Raw genomic sequence first — 21,490 nt, 5'->3', positions numbered from 1 at the left:
CCAGCACTTGTGGTTTCTTATATTGTTGATTTTAGCCAGTCTGACAGGTGTGAGGTAGTATCTCCTTATTGTTTTGATTTGCATTTCTCTGATGATCAGTGATGTTGAGCATCTTTTCATGTGTCTGTTGGCCATCTGCATGTCTTCTTTGGAAAAATGTCTATTCATGTCTTTTGCCCATTTTTTCGTTGGATTATTTGGGTTTATTGGGTGTAGAGTTTTATAAGTTCTTTATATGTTTTGGATACTTACTTGGATATGTCATTTGCAAATATCTTCTTCCATTCCATAGGTTTCCTTATAGTTTTGTGCGGAAGCTTTTTATTTTGATGAAGTCCCACTAGTTTATTTTTGCTTTTGTTTCCCTTGCCTCCAGAGACATATCGAGAAAGAAGTTGCTCTGGCCAGTGTCGAGGAGGTTACTGTCTGTGTTCTCCTCTAGGATTTTGATGATTTCCTGTCACACATTAAGGTCTTTCATCAATTTTAAATTTATTTTTGTGTTTGTTGTAAGAAAGTGGTCCAGTTTCATGCTTTTGCATGTTGCTGTCCAGTTTTCCCAACACCATTTGTTGAAGAGAGACTGCCTTTTTCCCATTATATATTATTTTCTGCTTTGTTGAAGATTAATTGACCACATAGTTATGTGTTCCTTTCTGGATTTTATGTTCTGTTCTGTTGATCTATGTGTCTATTTTTGTGCCAGTACCATACTGTTTGATTACTACAACTTTGTAATATAATTTCAAGTCCAGAATTTTAATGCTTCTAGCTTTGCTTTTCTTTTTCAAAGTTGTTTCAGCTATTCGGGCTCTTTCATTTGTCCATACAAATATTAGGATTGTTCGTTCTACCTTTGTGACAAATTCTGGTGGTATTTCGATAGCACTTATGTTAAGTGTGTAGATTGTTTTGGTTAATATAGACATTTTAACAATATTTTCTTAATCCATGAGCATGGAATGTTTTCCATTTCTTTGTATCCTCTTCAATTTCTTTCATAAGTGTTTGATATTTTTCAGAGTACAGGTCTTTCATCTCTTTGGTTAGGTTTATTCCTAGGTATCTTACTGTTTTTAATGCAATTACAAATGAATCCCATTCCTTAATTTAGCTCTCTGCCGCTTCATGTTGGTGTATAGAAACACAACAGATTTCTGTATATTAATTTCATATCTTGTGACTTTACTGAATTTGTTTATCAGTTTTAACAGTTTTTTTGGTGAACTTTTAGGGTTTTCTGTATATGGTATCATATCATCTGCAAATATTGTAAGTTTTATTTTTTCCTTGCTGACTTTGATGCCTTTTTCTTTTTTGTTGTCTGATTGCTGTGGCTAGGAATTCCAATGTTATGTAAATAATAGTGATGAAAGAAGACTTCCCTGTCTCCTTCCTGACTGTAGAAGAAAAACTCTTAGTTTTTTCCCATTGAGGATGATCTTAGCTGTGGGTTTTTTTTTTTTTTTTTATGGCCTTTATTATGTTGTGGTGTTTTCCTTCGAAACCTACTTTGTTAAGGGTTTTTATCATGAATGCATATTATACTTTGTCAAATGCGTTTTTTGCATCTATTCCCCCCACGGGGGGAAAACTGTTACCTTTGAAAGTGAATGTGACCTGCTGTCAAATTGTATCAGAATCTTAGGAAGAAAGCACTAATTATTAGGAAAATTAATTTTCTGTCAATGAGGTAATGTATCTTCCTTTCTTAGATGTCAATTGCTTTTACATGTAGTTTCTTGTTGTATTGAATTATTCCTCCAAAATACTATCCTGACAGAATAATCAAAAATTAATTTTAATTGTGCTTCTACCAAACATTTTGTAGCTTTCCTTTCCTTACTAATTTCTTAGGTTTGTTTTTGTTATAAATTCTATGTTTTGATCAGAAAAAAAAATGTACTGTTGGAGATGTATCAAGGCACTATTCTTTTTTAACACCTAACATTATGCTGTGTGTTAATTTAATGCCACTAAACATTTTGGTCATATAGTGGTTCGATTCTGGTATTTGAATTGCTAAAAATTAGGTAATAATTCTGTTGGAGTAAGGTATTACATTAATGTTAGTTATAATTAATGTTAGTTGTAATAAAGAATGACAAATTTGTTTATGTCTTTTGTAGCACTTGTCAAAATTCTGAGTATATGGATGTCAAATAAACACATGTTGAATTACATTTATTCAAAGTTGAATTCAAGTATAACTATATAGTCTAAGAAGGACACAAAAATGCTAATGTGAAAGTGTTTCCTTTGAAGACCTAGAGGTTAGAGTCTTAGAGTTTAGACTGAAGTGACTAATTCATGAGATCTTGGTCTATACTGCAACCTTGATGTTTATTGTATCTTACTTAATGTAGAAGTATGAAAATCTGAAACTTTGTCATATACTAATTTTGTCTAGTAAAACAACTCTTCTTGGCTTTCGTTGTTTCAGTAGTCTGTTGGGCACTCTAACTTAGTTACTAATTGCTAGTAGGCTTTGAGATAGTTGAGTGAGTAGCCAGATAAGGTGCGGAACAATTAGGGATTGCTGGATATGGCTAGTGAGCAATTATCCAATAAGAAAGAGAAGTGGGAGATGAGGAGTGAGAATAAGCTAGTCCTTGCCTCCTGAAAGGGTATGAGGATTATCCCTTTTGTGTCCCATGTGTGTGAAAGGATGTGTGATTGCCCCATGTCTGATTACTTGGCCATTCTTTGCTTCCTCACTTTGTCATATGGGTCACTTATGACATATGGCTTCAATAATACATGAAATATTGTAAGAAAAAAGTTTTAAATAACTATAAAACATAATTTTCCCAGACACCCTTCCATGTCACCCTATGGATTTCCCTTTTTTCTAAATTTGTGTTCAATTCACAGGGAAAGAAAGAGTGATTAATCTGTTGTGTTCTTCTTCTTTTCCTCCAACAGGGGCTGAGAATATGAAAAACAATAATAGGTTCCCACACATTAAATGACATTTATGTGTATAGATTTTCATATACATGATCTCATTTGTTCTTCCTATTGACTTGTAAAGTAAATAGAATTATTGTCATTTTACAGGAACCAAGGAAATTAAAGTACAGAGAAAATAAATTTACAAGGTTACAGTATGCTTTAGACAAAATTTCATTTAGGCATTTCTGATTCCAAAAACTCTATTATATCATGCTATATCCTATGTTCTAAATTCCAGTACCACAGAAGAGTAAAGTATACCTATGGAATCATGACCCTCCAATTCCATCATGGAGGTAACTAGTATTGGCAGTATTGTAATTTTCCACCTTTTCTGTATAATTTTTCAAAATCAGTTTCTTTCACTTCTCCTTCTCTTTCTCCATATTTTGTTAAGTAATATTTTTAACAAAAATTCAATCCCATTCACTTTCTTTTGTAGCTGAATCTAAAAAGCAACAGCAACAATATGGCATGGACACATTTTCAAGTCAATATGACACATCTTTTTTTCTTTTAAAGATTTCATTTTATTTATTAGGGAGAGAGCACAAATAGGGGGAGTGGCAGGCAGAGAGAGAGGGATAAGCAGGCTCCCTACTGAGCAGAACCTAATGCAAGACTGTATTCCAGGACCCCGGGACCATGACCTGAGCAAAAGGCAGAGGCCTAACTGACCAAGCTACCCAGGTACCCCCGTATGCTGCATCTTTTAAGTGTAAATTACTTCCAGGTCATTCTTGGGTATTATCACATTTCTTCTTTGTAATTTTATTGACTCCACATTCAATATGTCTGCATTACCTTTGTCTCATATTTTCACTGTTGTTGAAATCTTCAGCATTTGGACTGCATTTTCCTTTCCACTATGTTTCTTTAGCCATCCTCAGCAACTTCTAAATATAATTTCATGTCCATCTCAGATACTGAGCTCAGAATTCATCATCAACCACCAATACAGATAGAAAGTGTTATCACTTGCACAGAACTGCATTTTTTCCTGGAAGTCAGGGACACAAATGGAGGCTTTCCCTTTTGAGCAGCAAAGTACTGTTCATGTTCCTTTTTCTCATTTTCCACTACTCCGTACATCCTTACACAAGATGTAGAAGAAAATGAAGGTCAATATAACATGAACAAGACTTTCTAGATTACGTTCTCACTACACTTGGTTTTCAGCTTTCAGTTTCTCCTGCCAACATCTTACCGATTTCTGGCCAAGGAAAGACATCAAGAAGAGAGAAATTAATCTTTCATGGTGGAAGACTTGCCTAATCATGGTGTAGAACTGATTTGATTACTTGTCATTTGAGATCATCGTCTGTAGAACAGCCAGTTCTGGTTATTTAGGGAATCTACTATAATTCAGGGCTGGGCCAAGATGTAGAAGATAATTTATAAACAGTATTAGGGCCCAATATTAGGTTGCAAGGCTTGATCCATAAATTTCAAGCCTAAGCCGGGATATTCAGTTTGTTCTTTCCAGTTATATACAAACAACAATTGAAAATGTTTTATTAAAAAGTTGAACAAAGTAGAACACATTGTTTTTCTAATATTGTTGGCCATAATATATTGGCATAGAATACAAATTTTTTTTATCATGAGAACTTTTGGCTAAAAATGTGATATGGTAATATGAATGAACATGTCTGCTGATATTTTGTGTTTAGTAAGGTTCTCCATTGAGAAACAAAATCGTATTATTTCATTAATACATTTTTAACATTAACATTTTTAAATTTATGAAGGAACCTACCCTAAGGTAAAAGAGCATCAAGGAAATGATGAAGCATGGATGGCCGGCCGGTCAAGAAAAGATCCTGTATATCTGGGACTAGAGTTACAAATTAGTCTGTATTGCCTTGAAACTAGAATTTCTCATGACCTCAATGGCTCTTATTTCTAGTTTAATAGCAACATTTTATTTCTTTAACATTATGATAGATAGCATGAGTCTGGGAAGTTGAAGGAAGAAGGCAGTGGAAGTAGGTCCATGTTGTATAAAATGGAAAGCAGAAACAAAAGGGATAATGTTTTCCCTTGGTAGTAGAGGATAGACCATTCTCCAACTTTATTCCAGTATTCTGCATCTGCCCACACAAGGAACACACACGTACACACACATGTGTGCGCACTTGATATTTACTTCATTCATCCCTAATTGATTAGGGGAGTGTAGTGATAACACCCTGGGATATTGTATATCACTGCGAGAAATATCTGGGAACTTTCATGGGAATCATCTGGGAACTTCTCAGAAATACACATTCTTGGACCCTACACCAGACTTAGTGAATCAGGGACTTGGGAGTAGAGGTCGGAATCTGTATTTTAAGCATTCTGATGCAGGCTAGTGTTTGAGAATTAAGTTTCTGGAAATTTCATTTTAAACATAATTTCTGAAAAGTAGTTGCTCTACACTTTCATTTTTAAATCTTTCTCGGACTAGTACAAAGCCCACCTCCTTTAACTCTCTGTGGCCCCACCATAAGTAAGCTCTTGACATACTGAAAGCATTTCACACCAAACTTAGGAACTGGAGAGGGTGCTGTCTTGTATTTCAGTTCTGTCTGAACACATTTTACTCCCCTGGCCAGACAGGACAGTAACTTTGTTGTACTTACTCTTTCTTTCTTTCTTTCTTTCTTTCTTTCTTTCTTTCTTTCTTTCTTTCTTTCTTTCTTTTTTAATTTTTAATTTTTATTTTTTTAATGTAAATTTCGATGATTCGTTAGTTGCGTATAACACCCAGTGCACCATGCAATACGTGCCCCCCTTACTACCCATCACCAGCCTATCCCATTCCCCCACCCCCCTCCCCTCTGAAGCCCTCAGTTTGTTTCTGAGTCTTTCTTTCTTTCTTTCTTTCTTTCTTTCTTTCTTTCTTTCTTTCTTTCTTTCTTTCTTTCTTTCTTTTCCTTCTTCTTCTTCTTCTTCTTCTTTCTTCTTCTTCTTCTTCTTCGTCTTCGTCTTCGTCTTCGTCTTCGTCTTCGTCTTGCTCGTAGCTTGCCCTGGATGTGTTAAATAGTTGGCAAATGGTGACTATGGAGTCAAGGTTCTACAATATCAAAATGCTTGAAATTTTACTTAGTCTATGTAGTTTACATTGACTCCTTTGGCCATGAAAACCAGTTTTCACTGATATAGAAAGAAAAACCACAAAATGAATACATCTTGGGGACCAGGCACATATTCATTTAAAATATATATTGAATACCTGCTACAAATCAGGCCTCATGTGTTATCCTGGGGAAAAATATGATATGGCATCTGTCCTTAAGAAACATACAGCCTAGGGGCACCTGGGTGGCTCAGTTGGTTGAGCAGTTGACTCTTGATTTTGGCTCAGGTCATGATCTCAAGGTCCTGGGATCAAGCCCCACGTTGGGCTCCCCACTTAACAGGAGTCTGCTTCAGGATTCTCTCTTTCCCTCTCCCTCTGCCCCTTGCCCTGTTCTGTCTCTCTAAAATAGATAAATAAATCTTAAAAAAAAACCCACAAGAAACATACAGCCTACCTTTGCTTACATCTCTCATGTTGTCTAAGCAATGCCATCCCACCTATGCCAGGCCTCACCCAATCTAAACCAAACCCTGAACACACTCTCTACCACATAACTTATTAAGAACACTTATTATCTCAGATTCTCATGTGTTTTTCATTGTTGCTATTCTCCTGTTTCTTGTCTGCTCTTCCCCCAACTTGTCGGAGTAGAGACTTTGCTCAATATCTCCAATGCCTAAAGGAGAATCTGGTACATAATATTCACTTATGAAATAATTTTGAATGGATGGATGACTTAAAGGATAAACTACTTTATGAGGAAGACATTGTAACTCCCACTGTAACAGGAGAAACTGAGGCTCCAAGAACTTAAATGAATGGACGTAGAGCCTAAAACTCAGGCTAACTTGTTTCCAGTTCTAAAGCTTGTGTTCCTTAACTGCACTGGACATCTCCACATGATTTTCTGCCTGTAGTGTCTCTGTCTCTCTTTTTTCAAGGGTGCTCAGGAATTTGAGCTGCAATTCTCGGTACAGATGGCCTGCACTTTAAAGTTGTCTGCCCAAAAGGGCAGGGAGCTTTGCAATTAAGTGTTTCTTTGAATTAAAATACCTAGGAAAGCTCAACCTTGCATAGAACCTGCTCTCCCAATAGTTTTGGTATTTGCATCCGCAACTTGTGAAAGCATCCTTGAACTAAATCAAGGAAGCAGAAAGGTAAGATTAAGGAAGCAGCTAGCCAATGGATTGCTCCTGCAGTGAACTGACAGCAGGAGCCTTGGCCATGGGAGGCTTTTAAAGAGGCTTGTGCAGGGACACCTGGGTGGCTCAGTTGGTTGGGCAGCTGCCTTCGGCTCAGGGCTCAGGTCATGATCCCAGGATCTTGGGATTGAGCCCTGGATTGGGCTCCCTGCTTAATGGGCAGCGTGCTTCTCCCTCTCCACTGCTTCTGCTCTCTCGCATATGCTCTCTTTCTCTCAAATAGATACAATCTTTAAAAAAAAATGAAGACCTTGTGCAGGTAATGGGGTATCCTTGTTGGTGGTGATAGTTTTTCCCCCTTTCTGAATATTTTTCTTTATGATACTGAGGGAAGCAGAAGGCTCATGAAGAACTTTAAGGATTTTTTTTTTCTTGTCAGGATTCCAAATATTCATTGGATCTCATTCATTTTATTTCTTTTATAGTATAGACATTTAAATCTGACCTTTTCTCATTAGTTTTAAAATATTGAATATCAGATTGTTCTACTAACAAGTTTATTTATTACAAACCACGGAAACTGTATGAAGATAACTATGACACAGAACTTAGATGGCAAAATGAGGCAATTCCTTCCTCATGGGGACTCTCACAGTGCTTTTGAAAGGTAATAGGCCTCATAGGAAGAATGTCCTGGACTTGACTCCTAGTTATGCCTTTTCAGAAAGTTCCTATCCTCAGTAAGCCTCAGTTTCTTTTTCTGTCTAATCGGATTCATCATGATTACATAGCAGGGATATTCGAGAATTGAGATAGTGATTGTGAAGGCTGTTTGGACCTTGATTGGCACATAGTAGATACTGCATAAATGGGTGTTGAACTTACTATTTTAACATAGGATAATACATAATGATACATAAGCATAAAATATCAGTTCCCAGGTGTAACAAATTAGTAATCTATCAAAAACTAGGCTGGAGTTGAGGGCTGGAATTGACGTTGCCTATAGTTCTATGTCTAGGCTACATAGGCCAGATTATCTGGAAGTCTTTTTTTTTTTTCATTTTATCTATCATCTATCTATCTATCTATCTATCTATCTATCTATCTACCTATCTATCTATCTATTATGTTCAGTTAGCCAGCATATAGTACATCATTAGTTTTCGATGTGGTGTTCAACGATTCATTAGTTGCGTATAACACCCAGTGCTCATCACCACACATGCCCTCTTCAATACCCATCATTCAGTCCCCATATCCCCATCCCTCTCCCTTCTGTAACCCTAAGTTTGTTTTCCAGAGTCCAGAGTCTCTCATGGTTTGTCTCCCTCTCTGATTTCTTCCCTCCCATTCAGCTTTCCCTCCCTTCCCCTGTGGTCCTCTGAGCTATTCCTCATGTTCCACGTATGAGTATCTGGAGGTCTTTAAGGAGGCTACCTACTAATCCAATCAAAGGAGGACCATCATGGCCACACTGTGGTTTGGTTTTACTCTTCTAGTTAATAGTGCTATAATTAGACTTTTCTAACTGTTAACATGCAGTAATCTTTCATAATTCCAGTAGTCTATCACTAAATTCTGCAGTGGTTCACATTCTCAGCATGGATCTCTATTATTTCCCCACTTGACAGAAAGATGACAAACAGAAAGATGACAACTTAGCTTAAGAATGCTTTCTACAAGTGAGCATGCTCTGCAGTTTCTGTGGTGGTAAAAAGAATGTAATATATTGCTAAAGTTAATTCTTTGCCTAAAATGTATGTTGGTGCTATAAACTTGGGATTGGGACTCCAAACAGCTGGGTTTAAATTCTAGTTCTGCCACTTACCATCTGGTATGATCTGAGACTGTTACTGCTCTGCTGTAAAATAGGGCTGGTAATACCTACCTCATGGGGTTATTATGTGGGTTAAATTAAATAAAGTAATGTATATTCAGCACCTCAAAAGTGAGAGATTAACAATTGTTAATGCTTTTGCTTATCTCCTTCCACAAGCCACGCACAGCTGCGCACCACCCCTTTCCCTACCCAGATTTTGCACAGACAAGATTATGAGGCACATCCTGAGGTTGTTGCAGCTGCAGCACATAAAATAGAGCTCAATGTGCATGTGAATAAAATTGTAATAAGTGGGGCTTCCAGAGTCACATCACTTCTTTCAGGCAGTGCACTGTCAGCCATTAAATCATATGAATAGTTAAACCAAAGGTCACTGATTCATCACCCTATTTTATAGCAGAAAAATTTCTGTACTTTCCAGGATCAGAAATAATGTCCCCACTCTGAAATTTGAGATGTATTTGAGATGAAAAGGGATGTTTTTAAGATGGCGTCTTTCTTGGCATTAAGCCTACGTGGTATGAAAGGGTGGAAGAGAGTAACTTTATAACAGAGAACCTAGTAAACATGACCTCAGTCAGGTCATCAAGTCTAAAATCAACAGTGATCAGCAATACTGATGGTATGCACCTTTAGTATAATGTGATGAGAATGGTACTTTCTTTGGTGGTCCTTCTCCCCAAAACACGTTACCCTAGTCGAATTGTGAGAAAAATATTAGATGAAGGACAGTTCTACAAAATTGTACTGATTAGTACCCCTCAAAACTGTCAAGGTATTTAAAACCAAGAAAAATCTGCGAATCAGTCAGTCTTGAGGAGCCTAAAGAGACATAAGTGAGTAAATACAATATGGTATCCTGGATGGGATCCCAGCAAAGAAAAATGAAACTAGGTAGAAACCAAGGGAATCAGAGTAAAGGATGGACTTCAGTTAATGTATCGATATTGGTTCATTATTTGTGATAAATGAGCCATACTAAAGCAAGATATTAACAATAGGAGAAACTAAGTATGGAACACTTTTCTGATTTTCTGTACTATCTTTGCAATAATTCTATAAATCTAAAGCCATTCTAAAAATCTTCACTATTCTTACTCTTCAAAACTCAAATCCCTCCTTTAGAAAACCTTCCTCTTATGTAAGCCTATAATGTTATATCTTCCCGCTCTCCCCTACCACCATAGTCTGAATTAGTGTCTCCTGTCTATTTCGTATCACGTTGTATTATAATTGTTTCACAGGTCAGGTATTTGGTCTTTTATCTCCATATTCTGCTGCTTTCCACAGTGTTTCGGATACATGATCGATAATACTCATGCAATAGAATAAGTGGGGAAAAATGGAACAAATCACTATTAAAATAAATAGTTGAATTTTTTAAATGAACAAATAACTGAATGGACATTGCCATGAACAGTGATTGTGCTGAGAAGCAGTTGGAGAAGAGTAGCAACTGAAGGTCCTGGCCACAGCCCATTTCCCATATTGTTGCAGCACTGATAATATAATCACTAACAAGTGGTTCCTTTTTGAGGGTCAGGGCTCTGTTCTAGGGATTGGAGAGGGTCCATGGATGCCTGTTGGTGTTAAGCACAGTCATTTCATCTGTAGCAACTCCGTGCATCCTACCTGTGGGTTTCATTCATTAATTCACTTAACAAATGTGTAATGACAAAGGTGATAATAGTAGCTGAGCATTTACTGAATACTTGCTACATAAGTTTATATAGTCTTATAAGTGCTGGTTGCTAGAGTGGACTGATTGCAGCCATGTAACAACTTTGTGTTGTGTTAAGTAACTTTACATAAGGTTGCATATAAAGAGTCTACTATGCTCCAAACACTGGATATACAACCAGAAGAGTGAGAGAGATGAAGCGGGTAGGGAGTGGAAACGGAGTGCTACCGGTGGGCATAGTGACCTTTACTATTCCTTCTGCAATAGAAATTCTATAGTAAAGACAACAAATACCCAGTGAGAACTGAATATCAGACACAGTGCTTGTTAGAGAAATCACATTGTTAGTTTAAAGAGTTCAAGCCAGGATCAGATAGGCTTGGACTGGAATCCTGGGTTTACACTTAGTAGCTTTGTTACCTTGGCCAATCAGCTTCAGCTTCTGCTCTGTAAGTGGAAATTCTTTCTTCCCTTGCAAGGTAATTGGGAGGATTAATGATTTATGTTGAGCACTGGACACAGGGTAAGTATTTGATCGCTGGTAAATGGCATTTTTGTTACATGCGAGGGGATAAGAAAAGCACAGTAACTGGTGGAAGGAGGGGGAGTGGTTGTGCTAAGGCCAGCTTTCACTCTCCGTATATTTTCCTGGGCCTTGTTTGAGTATTAATCTTACTGAATGAGCCTGCCCCATGAACAACATTCTCAATAGAGATTATGTTGTAAGGGAGAAAGTAGTATTAGCAGGCATGTCTGCTTACCTTCTATTCAGGATTGCTTTAAGACGAGAGGCATGGTCATGCCCAGAAGTCTAGCAGTTCAACTTTGATGATCTGAACATAGAACAAGTGCTCACTGATGAATTCCGGATTGTCAGTGGAGTCAAATACAGGCTTGCTTTTCCATATAGTCTGTTTTACAGAGACAGACTCTTAAAGTTGCAAGGACTTGAGGGCTTATCATGTTTATTCCCCTTATATCCACCTCTGTGTAGTCACTGATGAGAGAATATGAATGACTTGTTGGTGTTACTGATAGTGAAACTCTCGCTTCTTTTATCTGGTAATAGAAATATGTAGCTCTAACAGCTATTTATTTATATTTTTATTTGAACATCATTGACACACAATATGACATTAGTTTTAGGTGTACAGCCTAGTGATTTGACAAGCTTTGACAAGCTGTGCTCATTTACCACAAATGTAGCTACCATTTGTCACTATAAACATTATTACAGTACCATTAACTATATTTTCTATGCTGTGCCTTTTATCCCCATGACTTATTTATTTCCTACTGGAAGCCTGAACCTCCCACTCCCCTTCACCCATTTTGCCCATCCTCCCATCCCCCTCCCTTCTGGCAACCTCACTATTTCTCACTATTTATAGGTCTGACTCTGCTTTTATTTGCTCATTTGTTTTGCCTTTTTTATTTATTTATTTATTTTTTTAAAGATTTTATTTATTCATTCGACAGAGATAGAGACAGCCAGCGAGAGAGGGAACACAAGCAGGGGGAGTGGGAGAGGAAGAAGCAGGCTCATAGCGGAGGAGCCTGATGTGGGGCTCGATCCCATAACGCCGGGATCACGCCCTGAGCCGAAGGCAGACGCTTAACCGCTGTGCCACCCAGGCGCCCCTGTTTTGCCTTTTTTAGATTCCACATGTAAGTGAAATCACATTCTTTTTTTAAAAAAGATTTATTTATTTATTTATTTATTTATTTATTTATTTATTTATTTGAGAGACAGCACAAGCAGGGAAAAGGGCAGAGAGAGACAGGGAGAGAATCTCAAGCAGACTCCCCGCTGAGCCCATAACCTGATGTGGGGCTCAATTTTAGGACCCTGAGATCACTACCTGAGCCAAAATCAAGAGTCGGATGCTTAGCCAACTAGCCACCAGGCACCCCATGAAATCATACTCTACCAGCAATTTAAAATACCCTTATTTTATAATCTTATTAGAAAGTTTATATGTAAATGGCTATTATCCAGTTCCTTTTCCCTGTGGAAAACAGACTGAAAGCAATCTTTACTTTAGGTTATATTCAAGACTATTTTATCCTTCTATCCCTGGAGAGGTAGAAATTGTATCCATGTACCATATCTGAGGAGCCAATATGTTCCTCATTGGTTTGACCTCTCAAAAGAAGCATGTTTGCTGAGTTATGTCCAGATGCATAGAAATAGCACAGTATAATGATTTTATATTATACCAGCTCATTGGCCATAAGGAAATCACTTAGCTTCTTTAAATACTGCTTTTTATCCTTTCTAGAAATGGAGATGATAATTTCAAATTTTTAGAGATATTTAAATGACTATTGGGAGTGTATGTAAAGGATTACACATTGGCCAGCAAATACCACATTCTCAAAATATTGGAAAAAATATTAATTTCTCTCTATAAAACTATTATTAAAGACATTATCAGTCTTGTTCCTCAACGTCCTTATATAAAGGAACATCAACATGAAAAATTTCCAATTGGGGCAAATTTTATGAAAATATATGTGCATATGGAAAACCAATATTTTTTCATGCATATAACATGTAAGTATATGTATAACATAAATATGTAATAAATATAAAGTATATGTGCTATATTATATATGCATGGTATTATATAAATATATATATGTATGTGTATAGGTGATAGACTTTTTTTTTTCTAACCTAAACTTCCAGGGAGCTCAGTACTAGAATAAATTTCTAAAGACAGTATATTTTTTTCCCTTAGATGATTGATACTTTTAATTCTTTTTCCTTCCAACTGGATTTTGATTATTCAATTTTAGCAATCTGCTCCTTTCATTATAAACCACATTAGATCACTTTTAGAAGTAATGAAGACCTCAGGTGCAGACATATCATGCCTTCTGTTTCAAGAGAAAAAATGAGAGCGGCAAAGTTAAATGACACGTTCTTTAAATCACATTGTTAGCTAATGGGAGACTCAAGATAAAAATAACCGGGTGATGACTGGTGTTCTTCTAAACTGATCTGTGTAGTCACACTCAAAGTTTTAATGAGAGCTCACGAAGTTATTTTCAATCAAATAACTTTCACCCATTCAGGAAGCTTTTCTAATGGAACGTTCAATGAACACCCTCCAAAATACTTAACACATATGCTGGAAAATGGCTGTTGGTGCTATCTGTACTCTTCAAAAATGCACAGAAGAAAGTATATATTTGATCTTTAATAGCTTCAGGGAAAAAGAATGAACTGACAATTGCCTGATAAAGAATCAGGCTCAGATATCCACATGAGGGCAGACTCATATCTAGAAACATTTGTTTGCCCATGAGTAACTACCTCTCAATTTTACCTAAGGAATACATCTTCCAAATACTGCCAAGACACCCATTGATCTCTTTTCAGTCATGAGCACTAGTAGCAGGAAGAAGAGCAATAAAATGAACAGCCAACACATTTCCTCGCACCTGGCGCCAAAGTGATATCATGCGGTACCTCACATTGAAAGGAAACAAAAGAAATGAGATACAAATTTTAAATTGTGTGGTCTGGAATCACTGACTTTTGTATAATAATGAAATTCACAAAATTATATAACATAGCAGTCTTATAAAGTATATTTATGAAATTTTAGAATTGTGCTCAGTTTACCAATAAAGAATTTGAGGTTTATTTTTTTTAAAATTATTTGTTTATTTGAGAGAAACAGGGAGAGAGAGAGAACAGAGGGAGAGTGAGAGAGGAGAGAAGGAAGCCCAACACGGGGCTTGATCTCAGGACCCCAAAATCATGACCTGAGACAAGGGCAGACACTTAACCAACTGAGCCACATTGACACCCCAAGAATTTGAGGTTTAGACACACTAAGTGACCAATTCAAGTTCAAATAAATAGTAAGTCATGGAATGTTACTTAAACTGAGATCTTTTGACACTAGTTCTGTGCTCTTTTAGCTGAGCCATGTTATGCTGTGTTTTGTGTGATTCCACTGATTGACAGAAGTGGCAAGCTGTGGTCTTACACATGCCATTGGCCACCCTGTGAACCTGCCTTGGTAAAAGATGAATGGGTACAGGTTACCTGAGCACCTGCAGTGAGCAGTCTGCTCACAAGAAGTCAGCAGATCCAGAACCAGACATTTAAGAGTAATTGACACAAAGAGGAGGAAGATCTCCGTGTGCAGAAACAGTGAATTTAGGCAACAATTTCTAAGTCAAGTTCAGATCAACTCAGTGAATTTTCTTTGTGCCTTTATGATGTGCCAGCGCTGTTGACCAGTAGCACACATTTTGTTTTGTGTTGTGATACTACATTTGAAAAATGGCCCATGGCCTTTGCAATTTTCTTGCAAAGAAATTTTTGATTAAGAAATAGAGGTTGAGTTACTAGCCACAGTTATTGGAAGATAAGATGTGTGGGGTGCTGTGCATGTATATGTAGAGATGTGTGTACATGTGTGTGTGATGCGTGCATACATATTCATGTATATGCATGTGGTTGAGGATGTCATTAGTGATTATACTCCAGAATCTCTTAGTAGAGGACCTGATTTATTGATGTTAGCCATTCTGTCTTTCCTGAACAAGAATGTGTGTGTGTGTGTATAATATATACACATATATATTTTTACAGATATATATGTGGGTATACGTAGCTTTATAGATTCAAATCTGTCCATACCTTTCATACATAACCTGCTCCATAAGGACTGAGAGAACACACAAATAAGTATTGTGTAACCTTTACTTATGAGTGATTCACATTCTAGTCATTGAACAAGGTACATAGTCAAATAATTTCAATAATTATCTGGCAGGCTGTGACAATGCTATAAAAGGGTTAAAAGTGCTAAAGGGTCACAGAAGGTACATTAGATTTAGACTTGAGATGTAAAAACCATTTCTCAGTAGAAATGACATTTGGCTAAACCCTTAATTATGAAAAGGATGGTGACATGGGATGATGAGCGGCTTTCACAGTTTATAGCTATTACCTCAACCAGAAGTAAAAGGATTTCTGCCTGAAAGTAGTTTGGGGTAAATCTGACCTTATAAAGCAAAGATTTGAAAACAGGTCAGAATATATTGAGTTGTTGGGGGCTTAAGGTGGGATTTTGGTACCTGATTTTTATTATTTACTCTCCTCTCCACCAGTATCCTGACTAAAACATGTCCATAAAGTGTCATGCAGAGATCCATAAATCAGCTTTATTCAGGTATCACCTGGAAGGTTCTACACTTCTTCCTCTGGTGCTATTTCGAGCAATAAAAGAGAAGTTAGAGACAAATATAGAAGTTTCCTTCTAATATTCCCCAGAAGGCAGAGGTACTAACAGACATTTGTTCTGTGTGGGCCAAGGCAAGAACAAGAGTGCGGAGAGCCTATTTTCTCCTACAGTAGCTATTGACAAATCTAGAAAAACAATACATATCTGTTTTACTTCCAACATCTGTCATTTATCACATTTACAAAACTCTCACATGAGGCTAGTTACATAGCATCCTCCAGACTGATCTAATCTGAACTGAAAAGGGAGATAAAACTGCCTGTATCAACTTGGTCCACAGGGACTTAGCTTCAGTGAGATATGGAGAATGGATCCTATTAAATTTGTAATGATGCAGCTAATGAATAATGAATGTTCTGGTGTCTGGTGCTATCTTTGAATAATCATCTGCAAACATATGTTTTTTTCAGAACTTCATGGGATGTTGATTTTATGCAAACTAGAAATCCTCCACCATCTGTAATGGCAAACAAGTTCTCAGTGCTTTGACTAATAATAGATAGAGCACCGAGTGAGTTTTATGAAATTATTCGAACAGTATGGAAAGATTTCTTCATGTCGTTATTGAGCATTGCTTTCTTGCTCTCTGACCATTTGGGCTGGCTATGATGATGATGTGCTGAGGCTTTAAGAATTTTTTTTACATCTTTGGTCTCTGTAAGGTCTACACATTTTGTTTAGTTTTGTGCATGCTTTGAATACAGGTCTCCTATGCATTTCTTTCTCTTTCATATTAGGGTATGGGTTGCCAAAAGCTGTGCAGCAGTAGCTCTTGCTTCTTTTAGTAGACTCAGCCCTAGAGACAGAATTCTATACACGCCAAAGGTAGAGTTATATAAGGTAATTGTATTTTTCTACTTACCATGGATTCTACCATAAAGGTCTCTGTTTGCAATACGCAAGATAACTAAATTCACTCTTTCAGCATGCTAATTTAAATGCTCTGCTTATGGAACTTGATGCCAGGGCTCACAGAATTGGATCTGGATGCTCTAACCTAAGGAATATGAACCAGCATGTTAAATTTCTTCTACTTTGTATGGATGCTTACCTGCTAGTATAATTTGCAGGTATATTTTGCCACCTTTTGTCCAGAGCTCCATTGAAATAAAAGTCTACTCATCTGCTGTTCACTTTACCTTTCATATCTTTTCCTTTGACCATACATTTCTCACTTTATTATTTTTAATTTATGATATTATTCTTTCTTTCTTTCTTTCTTTCTTTCTTTCTTTCTTTCTTTCTTTTCTTCTTTCTTTCTTCTTTCTTTCTTTCTCCCCCTCCCCTTTTCCTTCCTTCCTTCCTCCCTCCCTTCCTCCCTCCCTCCCTCCCTCCCTCCCTTCCTCCCCCTCCCTTCCTTCCTTCCTTCCTTCCTTCCTTCCTTCCTTCCTTCTGAATCAGTGTGGAAAATACATCCATTAACCAATGCATTACTGCTATGAAATAAACAACTTGGGAGACAAAATAACTTGATGGTTTATAGAACTAGGTTTGGAATCAATGTAATTTGGGGTCAAATCTAGACATGGTTCCTTACCAGTTATGGAAGAAGGGGCCAGTCATTTAATCTCCTTCAAAACAAGTTTCCTCACTTATGAAAACGTCTATGAGATGATACTGGTATCTTGTAGATATTAAAAGGAGTGATAGCATCCACATAATAACAATGTCATGAATATTAAGTACAATATTAGGTACAATAATGGAAGCAGTATGGAACATTTACCAGACTTGCTCCTAGTGTAGAGTCAGTGAATGGTCAAGGTGCTGTGACTGCTGCCTTGACAGTAGTGTTGTCATTGGTGGTGGTGGCGGCAAAGATGGATCATTGTGTTTTTTCAAGTGTATCATACCCACTTCCTTCTGAAAGTACATTGCAAAATTCTAGTCATTGGTGTGAGATGTTACTATGACTGAAAGGGCAATTTTCTGTGAAGTTCTGGTTTTCAATAATCAGGATTAATCCTTACATGTAGGCAAACTGAAAAATTCTTTTGCAGCTCCTGACAATTTCTCCACAATATAGAAAAGTCCAACCGGACACACTGAACTGATAATATAGATGTCATCTCTCCTTTAAATTATATTTATAAAATCCATAACTGCATTAGCCTGAAAACCTTGATGAATATATTATTAATTTTTTAAAATCCCTCTGCCCTCAAAAACTAATATCTAAATTAACATTGTACTATTATGTTAAAATATGATAAGAAACTTGACTGTAAATTACTGAAAGTAGGGCTTATGAAGGATTATAGGAGTTGTAAAGGTGGGGGGAAAGGCTAATGCATTAGGAAAATTCAGCAGATGCAGGGTGAACATTAATTACACCTTACTGAGGTATCGTTTACTGAGGTTAGCAGGTCCTAAGTCATTGCGTCCTCTTAGAAAATGGTCACAGTTAGCCTTGCACCATAATTTATAAAACAGAAGATATTGTTTCTCTCTCTAAATTGAACCATGTAAAACTATACACATATTTTCTTATCAGTCTCTTGAAAAGCAAAGGAGGGAGGACCTATGGTCCACCAGGATACTTAACGACACCAAGGCTTCTCACTTCCTCATATTTACGAGCCACACTCTCCAGATACCAGCTTTCCTTTTGCACCCTCATGGTGTGGGGCATCATATGTGGCCCTCTCATATGGAAAAAGCTGTTGGACTAGGGAGGAAGAGACCTTTGTTCTAGGAGCTATTCTTCTGCTATCCAGCTGCGTGTTTCCCCCATAGTCACTGTAGCTCTCTGTGCTTGCAATTTCTCATCTACAAAAAGTTGTTTGTTTTATATCACTAGTTCTTTTTTAAAAGATTTTATTTATTTATTTGACAGAGAGAGAAACAGTGAGAGAGGGAACACAAGCAAGGGAAGTGGGAGAGGAAGAAGCAGGCTCCCAGCAGTGCAGGACCTTGGGATCATGCCCTGAGCTGAAGGCAGACGCTTAAGGACTGAACCACCCAGGCGCCCCTATATCACTAGTTTTAAACATTTTCAGTCACAGTCCCTTTGACAATACTATGAAACCTATGAATTTTCTTGCCAGAAATATGGAAATCTTATCAAATAAATCTATACACAGTTTCAATTATTCTGTGCTACCCTGATGCTCTTACAACTGCATGGACCCTAGGCTAAGTACCCTTACTCTAGGCAATTGCTGCTGTCTACCATAACTCTGTAATTCTGTGATCCTTAGGTATTTAACATTTCTCCCTCAAATAGCTTATACTTTTTAGGGAGTGGTGAGAAACTGTATGTGAAAAGACTCTAGGGAAGAGTTCTGAGACTGGAGTATGTCGTTTTTTACTTCCTCTAGCTTCAGATTTGTCGTGAGATTTGGGGATTCTTATGGAGTTTCTTTGGGTTTTCTTTGTAGGGTAACATAGTGGAAAAATCTTGGACTTTGGAATCAGATCTCAGTCCACATTCTGGTTAATTTATATATTCATTGTGCAACATTAAGGGAAAGTACTCTTTGGGCATGCTTTCACTGTGTATAAATCTCTCTAATCACATGTGGTCTTGAGACTTAAAAAACTCACATTAAAAAACCTGTTTGCCCAGTATTTACCTCAATCTCCTGCAACTGATTCCCTGTCAAATCTAGAAGGTACTATCAGAGGTTACCCCAAATCCACCCTTCCTCTTCTCCCTTTGCATCTCTAACCTCAGTCCTCTCGCAACTCTTTCCAAGTCCTCAGACTTGCTGTGTTGACTGAGGTGTAGCCTGTGGTACGGTGTCCTTGCAGCAGCTCAGGCTCTTAGATAGGAGCCATCATACATGTCAAAGCCATCTTAAGGCATGTATAAGTCGTGGGAACCCTTACATGTACACCTGCTGTCCCAAAGTAATATTCATATTAAAATACATTCACGTTCTACATTTAAAAGTTTTCTGTTGCTAAAAAAGTGAAAGTATTTTTATGTCTTATAATTTTGAGGTTTGGGTTTTAAAAATTATTTTTTTTCTGTTGCCTTAATATGTGTATGCATAGGAGTGCATGCATATTTATATATGTGTATCATGTACATACATACACATATGGAGAGATGTAGCTAATTACTTGATGTATGTTTCATTTTGCAGATATTGAAATCATAAACTTTTTTGATTTCACAGTTTTATTTTATGGCTTGAAGACAATAATTGTTTTGTTTAGATCTTAAGTAGTTTGGTAGTCTGTACAATTGTATAGGTATTTTATTGTTTTACCTGATGGACACAATGGCTATGTGGGTTGTCTTTTTTTTTTTCAGCCTTACTGAGGTATAAGTGACAGTTAAAATTATAAGAGATTTAAAATATATACCCTGATGATTTGATATACATATACATTGATATTGTGAAAGGATCCCTCCCATCTAATTAATTCATACAGCTATCACGTCACATACAATGGCTTTGGCAGAATCCTAGTTTTGTCAGCAATTAGTTAGATGACCTTGAGTAAATTCCTCCATTTCTCTAAGCTTTGGTTTTATCAATTGACTGCTATTTGTTATTCAAGGTAACTTGGGTTAATTAGTGATTGAAATGAAGTGAATATAATGATCTAATTCTTCACTTTTCAATTTTTTCACAATTAAAATTAGGTCATTCAAGCTGAAAGTCTAAGGAATACCAAAGAAGGAAAATGTTAAGAATAAAAACTAAAATTATGTGATCTACAATTTAGTGTCATTCCATCCATGCATGCTAACATGTCAACTTACCTTTGTTTAAAAAATTAATTCATTTTATACACTTGAAATTAACTTACAAACACTAGAACCATTCTCTACATTTCAGTTTGGTTTGTATTTTGTTTTTGTAAGGAGGTAAAAGAGGAAGAGATGCAGAAGAAGGATTAGACACTGATGGTGTCTTTGATATGGTGTTTAAGGTGATGGGGTTAAAGGCAACTTAGACCCTTCATTAGTGATACATACAAAGGTATCCTTTGTCAATTACTTTTTTTTTTAGATTTTATTTATTTATTAGAGAGAGAGAAAGAGAGCACAAGCAGGGGGAGCAGCAGGCAGAGGGAGAGGGAGAAGCAGGCTTCCCGTTGAGCAGGGAGCCTGACTTGGTCCTCAATCCCAGGACTCTGGGATCATGACCTGAGCCAAAGGCAGAAGCTTAACCAACTGAGCCATCCAGGTGTCCCTGTCAGTTACTTTTTAAAGAATTATACCCATGCCCTTAATTAGGAAACAAACTCCAAAGAAATAACGGAGGCAAATGAAAATGCAGGAATTTTAAAAGAACCCATGCACATTTATTGTTCCTTCTATTCTCTAAACATGCTTTCTGTTGATTGTTTTTACCAAAACCATTACTTACGTATGACCATGTGGTCATAACTTACTATATATTTTAAAGAAACGAAATTTTGCTTAAGGTTTGAATCAGAGTTAATGAGAGATCTCTCTCTCTTTTTTTAAAGATTTTATTCATTTGAGAGAAAGAGAGGCAGAGAGAGCACTAGCAGGGAGAGAAGCAATGCTCTTCTGCTTTAACCCCTTTACTGCTTCTGGATGAAACCCAT

At 36.9% G+C, this 21,490-nt stretch overlaps 1 protein-coding gene across 1 annotated transcript in view; it reads left to right on the top strand.

Annotated features, from left to right (window-relative positions):
• GRM5 (glutamate metabotropic receptor 5) overlaps positions 1-21,490 on the top strand; it is a 506,772-nt gene that overhangs the window by 26,832 nt on the left and 458,450 nt on the right.

The sequence above is a fragment of the Ursus maritimus genome, unplaced genomic scaffold (genome assembly GCF_017311325.1).
Source record: "Ursus maritimus isolate PB19 unplaced genomic scaffold, ASM1731132v1 scaffold_16, whole genome shotgun sequence".
In the NCBI taxonomy this organism is placed as follows: domain Eukaryota; kingdom Metazoa; phylum Chordata; class Mammalia; order Carnivora; family Ursidae; genus Ursus; species Ursus maritimus.
The sequence above is the reverse complement of the archived record's forward strand: the minus strand, read 5'-3'. Positions and strand labels throughout refer to the sequence as shown.